This window comes from Mastomys coucha, unplaced genomic scaffold, assembly GCF_008632895.1.
Source record: "Mastomys coucha isolate ucsf_1 unplaced genomic scaffold, UCSF_Mcou_1 pScaffold21, whole genome shotgun sequence".
Classification (NCBI taxonomy): domain Eukaryota; kingdom Metazoa; phylum Chordata; class Mammalia; order Rodentia; family Muridae; genus Mastomys; species Mastomys coucha.
The window spans coordinates 176,422,851-176,431,940 of NW_022196904.1; the positions used below are offsets into that span (position 1 = coordinate 176,422,851).

Here is a 9,090-nt window from a genome sequence, read left to right on the forward strand (position 1 = left end):
AGTCTGAACTAGGGTAGGAGAGTATGTGGCTAAAGGGTTGCTGAATACATACATACATACATACATACGTACATACGTACACATATACATACACATATGCATGCATATATACATGCATATATACATGCATAACTGACAAAAAAACGTGTGCATATTCAGAGTGTTAAATATGAAATGTGAGAAGAAATTCCTAACCTTCCCCACCTTGCTGGCACAAGGGATAGTTGGGCCAGTCACAGGAAGACAAAGAGATACGATTGATGCAAGAGTGGTGCGGAACTCTGAACCATTGCTTTCCTGTGAAAACTCATAAAGCCCGTGAAACCTTCTCTTTCTGTTTGGAAGAGGAGCCTCCTTCGTGAAGCAGATCTGAAAATCCACTGCCTTGCAGAGCACTGGCCCGAGCAGTGTCACACCACGACCAGCAGAGGGAGCTCTTGCCTAATCTTTCCAAGGCAAAGGAGGACCCAGTATGAGGATTTGGGGAGTCATAGGGGGTCTTTGTTGTCAGTGTGGGGATGACGGCAGAAAGAGCGAGTCTAGGGTAAGAGCAAGGATGATGAATGACGAAGAATTTTCCCTTTGGGTGCGTAACCTCAGGAAGGAGGTGCCTTTTCCCAAAGACCTAGCCTTTGTTGCTCTGCTTTTGGTTTTGTTGCTGTCGTTTTACCATCCAAAAGCCGAGACATCGGGTAGACCCCCTACCGCTGTCCAATACCCAGTCTTGAAAGTGCGTTCCCCACATCTACAGGTTCCAAACGAAGCCCCGCAGCGGTATCTTGTTATCCCTTGCTGCGGCGTCCCTAAGCCTCCTAACGACCTGGGAAGGGGCCGTGACAGTTTTCGAAGCAAATTTGAGCTTGAAGCGGCTACTGCACGGGCTTTGGGGTGTCAGATCCCGTACGGGAAAGAAGTGGGTGAAGGGTTCTTGCTACTGAGTGTCGCCACAAGTGCCGCTAGGTGGCACTCAAAGCCCGCGGCATGGAGAAGCGCGGGCTTTGAAAGGGGCGGGCTGGAGCGACTTTGAAATCCCAGAGGACCCGGAGCGAGGACACTGCTCACAGAAACAGAAGGACAACGTGCGTACATCGAGGACTGGGAAGCAGCCTTCGTTCACCAAGGGCTTTCACAGAAGAGGTGAACGGGAGCGAGAGGTATGCAAGTGTTCAAGACTAGAGACGAGAGCCTAGGACTCTCTCCTAGGACTGGGATAGGGATCTTTGGTCTCAGTCTGTCATCAGACCACCAGCCGGCCCCTGGCAAAAGAATTCTTCGGAATCTAGGTCTGAGTTTGAAAAGGAGGGATGGATGGCTCACACCCATCCGCTTTCTGCAGACTCTGGGTCTGTGGCAGCACATTTTCTGAGTTCACCTGCCCCCCAATCCCGCCCTGCTACTAGAGAGAGGAGGGTGGAAACGTGGGACTCTCCCAATCACTGGGTTCCCTTCTTTGCACTTCTTTTGCACATCCTCAGCCTTCCCCACCCCAAGCTAGAATCTGTTCCAAACTTAGAAAAACTGACAATATCCTTCATGCTCTTCAGGACTAGGAAACAGACTCTAAATGTCTAGTCCCTCCCCCGGGCATCTGAGGGAGCTGGCCACTCTCTGCCTTTCCAGAGTCAATCCCTCATCCCCTCCCACCCTCATCCCATCCCAGGCAGCCTGTAACTGGAAAAACTCTGACTTGTAAGTTGTGTGACCCCTCTCCAGTCTCTTTTCCATCTTCTGAGGTTTGACCCAAAGGGTCCCCCCATCCTTTCCCCTCCTTATTCTGTGATTTCAGTCGGACTTGGGGAAGGAAGACCACCATAGACAAAGTAGCTTCGTGGCCAGGTGGGCAAGCATTAACCACATTCATCCATCTAGGAAATTCAAGTCTAAAAGCTGCTGGCCACACAGATTTAATACAGGGACTCCTTAGGGAGACTGAGACTCGCCCGCTGCTCCTCAAGAAACAGGGTGAACGTAGAAAGAGAAATAAGATGAAAGTAAAGAGGCCTGGGACCCTGGCAAGGGGCTTCCCTGGTGGTCCAAGCCCCCCTCTAGGAACCTTAGCAGAAATCCCAGGTCCCCAGATCTGAGTTGTCGGGCTTAAGGGAAAGGAATATATGGAGCCTGAAAAGTCTGTCTCTTGGGACTGAAGGTCTTTCGAGCCTCGAACCTGCTCCCCTTAGATTGCCAGCTGTAGGAGCACAGGGCCTAGCCTTTGCCCAGCAGGTGGCCCAGGAAGCAATTGAATGGTTGGGTATCTGTCTCTCCAAGGTGTCCCACCGCCCTGCAGCTTGGCGCTATGGGCCTCCAAGGCCTGGGGAAATGGAGCCGACCCTGGAGAAGCCCCACCCCCTCCCTCGAGGCCAGAGGTATTAGTGCTGCTTGATCAGACCTCATTTCCTGCGAAAATGGAAACATATCCAGGGTCCTTAATAAAGTGAATGACGAGGCTTCGGGTGTAATTGGGCTTCTGTTTGGTGGCTATTTCCTTAAACTGACAGTGGAAAAAATAAAAACGCACAGCACCCAGATGTAATTATGCGACTATCTGAAGTACAGGATATCCAGGGAGGTGGCTCTGATTCCAGCCCTGGCGTAGCAGAGGCAGGCATATCTCTGTGAGTTCAAGGACAGCCAGGGCTGCTCTGTCTTTTAAAAAGAAGTATATGGTAGATTAGCCTGCTCTTGGTTTATCCACCTTCTAGGAAACCGGCACAAACGCTTACCCAGACCATGGGACCAGGAGGCTGGAACCTCATCTCTACAACCAAGCGTGCCTTTCTGCGACCTTCAGCCTCTGGACCTACTCTGAGATTCCCCCTACCGCTGCCATAGGCTCATCAGAGATCTTTATTTATATGCTGGGGCGGGGTGGGTGTGTGGATGGGTGGGGGTGGATCTATTCCTTTCCCGCAGAGGAGGGCAGGGCAGGGTAGGGGCTGCCTAGTTGTGAGTCCCCAAGACTGCTCCCCAGAGCCTGAGCGCTGGCTGCATATTTCTATGTATAATCCAATTTTTTCCGTGACTATCTAGTTAAACTCTTTAACAACAGCTACATAATTAGAATTTGGATTCCCATTAATTTTCCCTGGGCCTCGAACCATTTGCAGCTCACACTGGTAATTAATGCGATACATCACTAACTTTATCCAGCGTCGGCCAGCCCAACTCAGGTCGCTCGGCCCGCACCCGACGCCCCCGCGAGGAGCCCTGACTCCAGACTCCGCTTCCAGAGTGGGGGCTGAGGGCCTCCCTCCAAAGCCGAATGCCCGCGCACCCAAAGCCTTCTTTCCAGGAAATTTCACAATTAAAAATATTTATCGGGAGCAGATTTACGTTTCTGGGTTTCTAGTCTCGGGGCGTCTGGGTAGGCTATTAAGAGTAATTAGCATCTTTTGCGCATGCAGATTTACTTCGCTCATTGCCACATAACTCATCCCTAAAAGCCGGTGCAGGCGAACGCAGGCTCTGCCGCCAGAGCTACAGCCGCCGCCCGGGTTGACTCAGCCCCGCTCGCCTTGCACAGTACAGACTTTCAGTCTCTCTAAGCTTTTTGGGTCCCTCCAGGGCGGGGGGGGGGGGTAGGCAGTGCCAAGGAGTAAAAGGAAACCAGTGACGTTAAAGCGACCCCAGACCAAGAGGGAAAGTCCCAAGCTAGGCTGTCCTGGTCCCTGCCTAGACCGCAGGCGGCCATCCTGGCAATACATGTGTATGCATGAACGAGTGGACATCTCTATGTGCATGCAAGCGTGAGCGCCAGTTTACATGTATGCTCTTGCTAGTGCGTGTTCTTCGGAGCGCACATGATGTGCGTGGAAAACCGCTTGACCCTCACTGCTCCGCGCCCCGCCCAATTTATCACCAGTCCACTAGTTCCCAGGACGTTATTAGTTCAATTGCGGATCCTAGGCCACTTAGCTAGGACATCAAGTCTTGGACCTCTGATTCCCCTTATCCAGCCAGACCCCCTGAAACACTGAGCCTAGCGCAGGCGCTCTGGGGGGTGGGAAGAAATTCGGGAGACACGCTCTGTTGTGCGAGGGCCAGCCCTGTCCTAGAGCACTGTGTGCCTTCTAAAAATGCGCCACAGAGAGCTCAGGCCAGGCCTGGCTCAGTGAAGAGAGGTTATGGAAGCCCCTGGGGGGCAACAGGAGACATTGGAGCCCGCTGGGGGCGGGGGTAGGAAGCAGCTGAGGACTGGGTCCTATAAGGGGACAAAGTGATGTTAGGAGGGCTAAGGACTAGGGAAGTGGCTGTGGCTCCCGCACTCCGGTCGAGGCACCCATCCACCCACCCCGGGTTCCCTTCGTTATTAACGCGCTGGGAAGTCCTCAAGCCGCCCAACTTTCTTCTCTTTAATGAGCCTAGAAGAAGAGGCTGCCCTGGAGGGGTTTGTTCATTAAAGATGTAGCTGGAGGAATATTGTCTCATTAATTATCTGGTTTTAATTACACTCCTACCCTTTGAATCTGGAGATGGGGAAAGTTGATTTGATGGCACCGCCCCCTTTAGCTTAAAGAGTCAGGCCTAGGGAAGGGACCAGGAGGGGGCGTAGGAACTATGTATGCCCAGGAGTGTGTGGGATTGTCCTAGATATGTCTGGTGAGACTCTGGCACACGAGGGGCGGGGGTGGGGGGGAAGGCCTTCTATATCTCAGTTCCTGTATGGATGCAGTCTCTCTCTGTGTGTGTGGATCTGAAAATGTGCATGTGTCTGAATGTGTGTGACCACGTGTGCCTTCGAGGCTGTGTGGACGTGACTTGGATGTCTATGTGTGTTCTCATCCTGTGTGCGGTTCTGTGCGCTGGGGTGTGCATGTGGGTAGCTGAGTGTGTATCTACACGCAGGCCTGGGAGTGAGCGGGTGTCTAAACGAATAAGCATGTGACTGGGTAGTTGTGTCCGCGTCTGTGAATGTCTAAGACAGCGGCTTCCTGCCCATGACTTCGAGTGACAGTGTCTGGCAATGTTTCTGAGACTCTGCTGTGCCTACATGTGCCTTGGATATATGAGTGATGTGGGGGGGCCTCTGTGACTGAAATGTCCCCATGCATGAGATCTACTGCTCCAAGGACGTTGCTTATTTTCCCAGGGTCCCTAGGGCTAGGGTGGCACCTGGAAATCATGGTCCTTTGGGGGGGGCTCTTAAGGGGGTGTTCCTCCCTGCCTTGTCCCTTGTCAGGCTGGTGTGGCACTAGAGCGGGGGCTGTTTTCCCTTTAAATCGAGGACACTTTGACAGGGGACATTAAGGACCCGGCTGCTCAGGCTGAGCAGATCATAAAACCGGACAGGCAATTTCTGCTCCCGCCAAATAGCCGGGCAAACTCGTTCTGCATCTTTGGTTTTAATGCACTAAACTGGCAGCTAAGCAGGGAGCGAGCAAAGGAGGGGGCGGGGAGCCCCCCACATACACCGGCAGGCACTCACACAAGCGCCCCTTCACACCCCATGCCCCGTGCCCAGCCCTGACCCCCCCCACTGGCAGAATTATCAACTAGAATTTGATTAATATGCAAATCGCAGGCAAACAACTCCATATAATTCTTTCAGTGGAGAGTAATTAATCACCAGTTAAAGCAAATTAATACATATATCAATTTTGTCAGAAACATGCTTAGTTCAATCGCCCGTAAAATTGAAGTTTGAAGTATTAAGAGGCTCTGCAGAAACGCCAGGACTAAAACTTTCAAATTGATCCTATTTAGTAATCAATCAGGCTCTCCCCTCAGGTTAATCTGCCTAATTTTTCATCTCAAATCATACACTTTACTGACACACCATCTAGCAAACAGTCGATAAAAAGTTAACAAAAATGATAACGACTCAAGCCACAGCCATTGTGCAGGGCGGGCGGGCGGCGGGCGGCTTTGATTGCATTTCGAGGGTGGTTTGGGATTTGGTGTTTTTTCCTGAGCCAAGGACTGGGAGCTCCCCCAGACAGAAGCCTCCCTGCCCCATCACCCTGTTGTGTGACGGCAGCCCTCACTGTGGTTGGGCTCCCTTTAGCATGAACTGGTGGCATTTCCACCAAAGTCACCCAGACAGCCAGTTCCCTCTCCACTTTTGTGGTTGCCAGACGTGAGGAAACCCGCCTGTGTGCATCCAGTAACCATGGCCCGCCTCTCCCCTTGCTGGTGTGTGAAGGCCCGATAGTGGTGACATTGTAAAATCTGTTCAACTTCTAAGGTTTATCTGTTTAATTTTCCCTGTCTTCCTTTTTTTTTTCTTTTTTCTTTTGTTGTTGTTTTGTTTTGCTTTGCTTTGCCTTTTTGGAGACAAGGTTTTGCAGTGTAGCTCTAGCTGGCCTGAAACTCACTATTGAACCACAGACTGGCTTCAAACTTGGGACCATTCTTCAGTCTCTGCCTCCCAAGTGAGTGCTGGAATTGTGGACCCAGGCCACCAGGCCTCCTATGCGTTGAATTATTGCATATGCTATTGTCTGTCTGAATTTAGATGGATGTGCTGTGTCATATTCCATGACACGTTGTGTCCAGGAACCCTGTGTCTGTATCACTGGGTGCCTGCCTTGTGGGTAGGTTCATTGTTTCTGGGCTGTGTGATTCTGGATGCCTGTGTGTGGGGTGCCTGTGTGGGAGTGCTATGACTTGGCAGGGGGACGCTTTGTCCACGCTACATAGACATACGATATACATACGTGTGAGAGCTCAGGCAGCTGGGTCCATGGATTTCCTCATAGACATTTAACCTTGAACACTCTCTCAGCAGATTGGGATGGCTTCTTCCCACCTAGCCCCAGGCTGCTTCTCAGCGCTGGGGAGGGGCATGGAAGAGGGGGGAGAAGCTATGACATCCCCTACTGCACAGAGCCCTGGACCCACAGGGTCCTGGACCCCAGAGTCTGAGACAGGCTCAGGACTGCCGAGGGGATCAGGGAGCTGACACTGAGTCATACCTCTATCCCTTATACTCAGATGTCACGTCTACTCCTAGATGCAGTTACAACCTGTCATGGACCCCTTTATATACATGGTGACAATGGGTCTCCCCCAAGGCCCAACATTGAGAGCTTCCCCCAGAGAAACCTCTCTGCCCGCTCACCCACCGTGCCCTGCTAACACAGCCCTGGTACTGTGCTCCCTCGGCACACCAGAACATTGGCAGAATTTTCATCAAAGTGCCTCTCTTTGGGTCCCAGAACACAAACAAGTAAGCAATTTTCTTTTCCTGAAGTACCCACTACTAGAAACACCTAACTCTCCATTGGGGCAGCCTGCATAAGCAGGTATGCCTGCAAAACACAGCCACAGCCACACACCAGATTCCAAGAAGAGAGCATGGTTCACATCCTGTCCCGCTGCCGGCTTTGCCCCCTCTGCATAGACACACACACACAGCGGTCACTTACACTCTTCCTGGAGTGGGCAGAGCTGAGCCCCTCCACATGGGAAGCAAGTGCTTCCCTCCATGAATTGGAGGGAACCTGGGCCCCTTAAAGATATGCCTCAGGGGCTTAGGTTCAGCCTAGGAATCAAGTTGAATAGGAGGGGGTAAATAAAGAAGCCATCGGGGTGGCAGAGACTGCCCCCTCAATCTTTTCTCAAAGAAGCAGAGTCCACAGTGTGATGTTCTTCTGTGGCTTCGGCTGCCCTCGGAAGGAGACTCACACCCCTGCGAAGGTTCTCTAGACCACCATCTTCTCACCTTCGATGAGCTACCTTCTCTTCGGGATAGGTAGCCCTGGCCTTTTCCCCTCATCTTCTGAGTGTACATCTGCCTGAGTCCTGTTTGGCCTAGCAGTTTAAAGCTGGGTTTCTGAGCTGTGCCTACTCCAGTTTCACACCATCGCTCTTTCTCCTGGTTCTCTGCTCACACCCTGTGCACACCCCAGCAGTGCTCACCCCCAGGTCACCCCCACTCTTTTTCTCTCCTCCAGCACGCACACACTTAGGCACAGAGACACCGTTGCATACACTCATCTCGTCTACGGTGATTGGTTGCACAGGCCATGGCAGCACACACACACCCCCCGCCCTCTCCCCCCCCCCCACCCAAAGTTGCACATGCTCTGTTTCCATCAATCAGATGCACCTGTTCAGATGCACACACACATTCGATGACACACTAAGAAATGCACCCTTGTGGGTCTCTGATGTAGCTCAACCCCCCCCCCCAGCACCAAGTATCTTTCAGGACTGGCAGTGGTGGCAGAGAAAGAATGGATTGCTAAAGCAACTAAGAGCCTGGGAGAGCAAAGGTGGGGTCCCAAGAGAAACTGGAGATGGGAAGTTCCACGAGGACTGACCCTCCCGCCCCCACATAGCCCACACAAACCCCAGGAGCCTCAGTTTTCTTCCTAAGAACCTTTCCTTTGCATGACCCAGTCTATTGGCTACATCCTGGTGGCCAGGCACATAGGCCAGACCTGCATAGGAATATTCTAGAAATACACCTATTTCCCACGCGGCTGCTTACCTGCATCTAGTCACACCGCTTAGCTCAGCCAGCTTTACCCACCAGCTCACACCCACCCTGGGAGCTCTATGGGGTTCACTACGCACTCTACCCACTCAGGTTCCCCGTCCCCTTCCCTGGTGGCCTTAAACCCCTTGACCTCACCTATACTGGCCTCTAATCTGTCTGTTCCCCTCACATCTTCGAGGTCTCCTTATGTCTCTTTCTAAATGTATATGTTCGGGGAGCAAATGTGCTTCCAGCACCAAATGTCCCCAGGGTCCCAGGAAAGAGGGGTTGTTTGTTGGGGGTAGGGAGAAAAGCTCGGCTGTCCCTGGGTTCTGGTGTCTGAGAGCCAGCATAGCTGGGTGAGTGGACTTTCCTGGGCCCGTTGGCTCAAAGGGGTGGGGAGGAGGGGGTCCCCGCGGCAAGCGGCAGGGGCGGAGGGGAGACGTACGGCCCCAGCCCGTCCCTTTCAGGGGGGACTCATGCATCAAACTTCAATTTTCCGGACGATTGAATTAGTGATTTTTTTTCTCCTGAACTAAAATACACTTAAGTCTTTGGGATTAATTACCACGTTCTGGTCCCTCAGACTGGAGTATTACTTATCGGAGCTGCGTCTGACACTGGCCCGACACCTCGTAAAATAAGGAACTGCGCCTCCCGGCCTCACCCGG

General features: G+C 52.3%; 1 long non-coding RNA gene across 1 annotated transcript; it reads left to right on the plus strand.

The window, feature by feature from the left end:
* Positions 1–594: 594 nt before the first annotated feature.
* LOC116103915 lies at positions 595–3,325 on the plus strand. Its single transcript, XR_004123627.1, has 2 exons — positions 595–1,154; positions 2,700–3,325. It is a non-coding gene; the product is annotated as an uncharacterized LOC116103915 (long non-coding RNA).
* Positions 3,326–9,090: the final 5,765 nt, after the last annotated feature.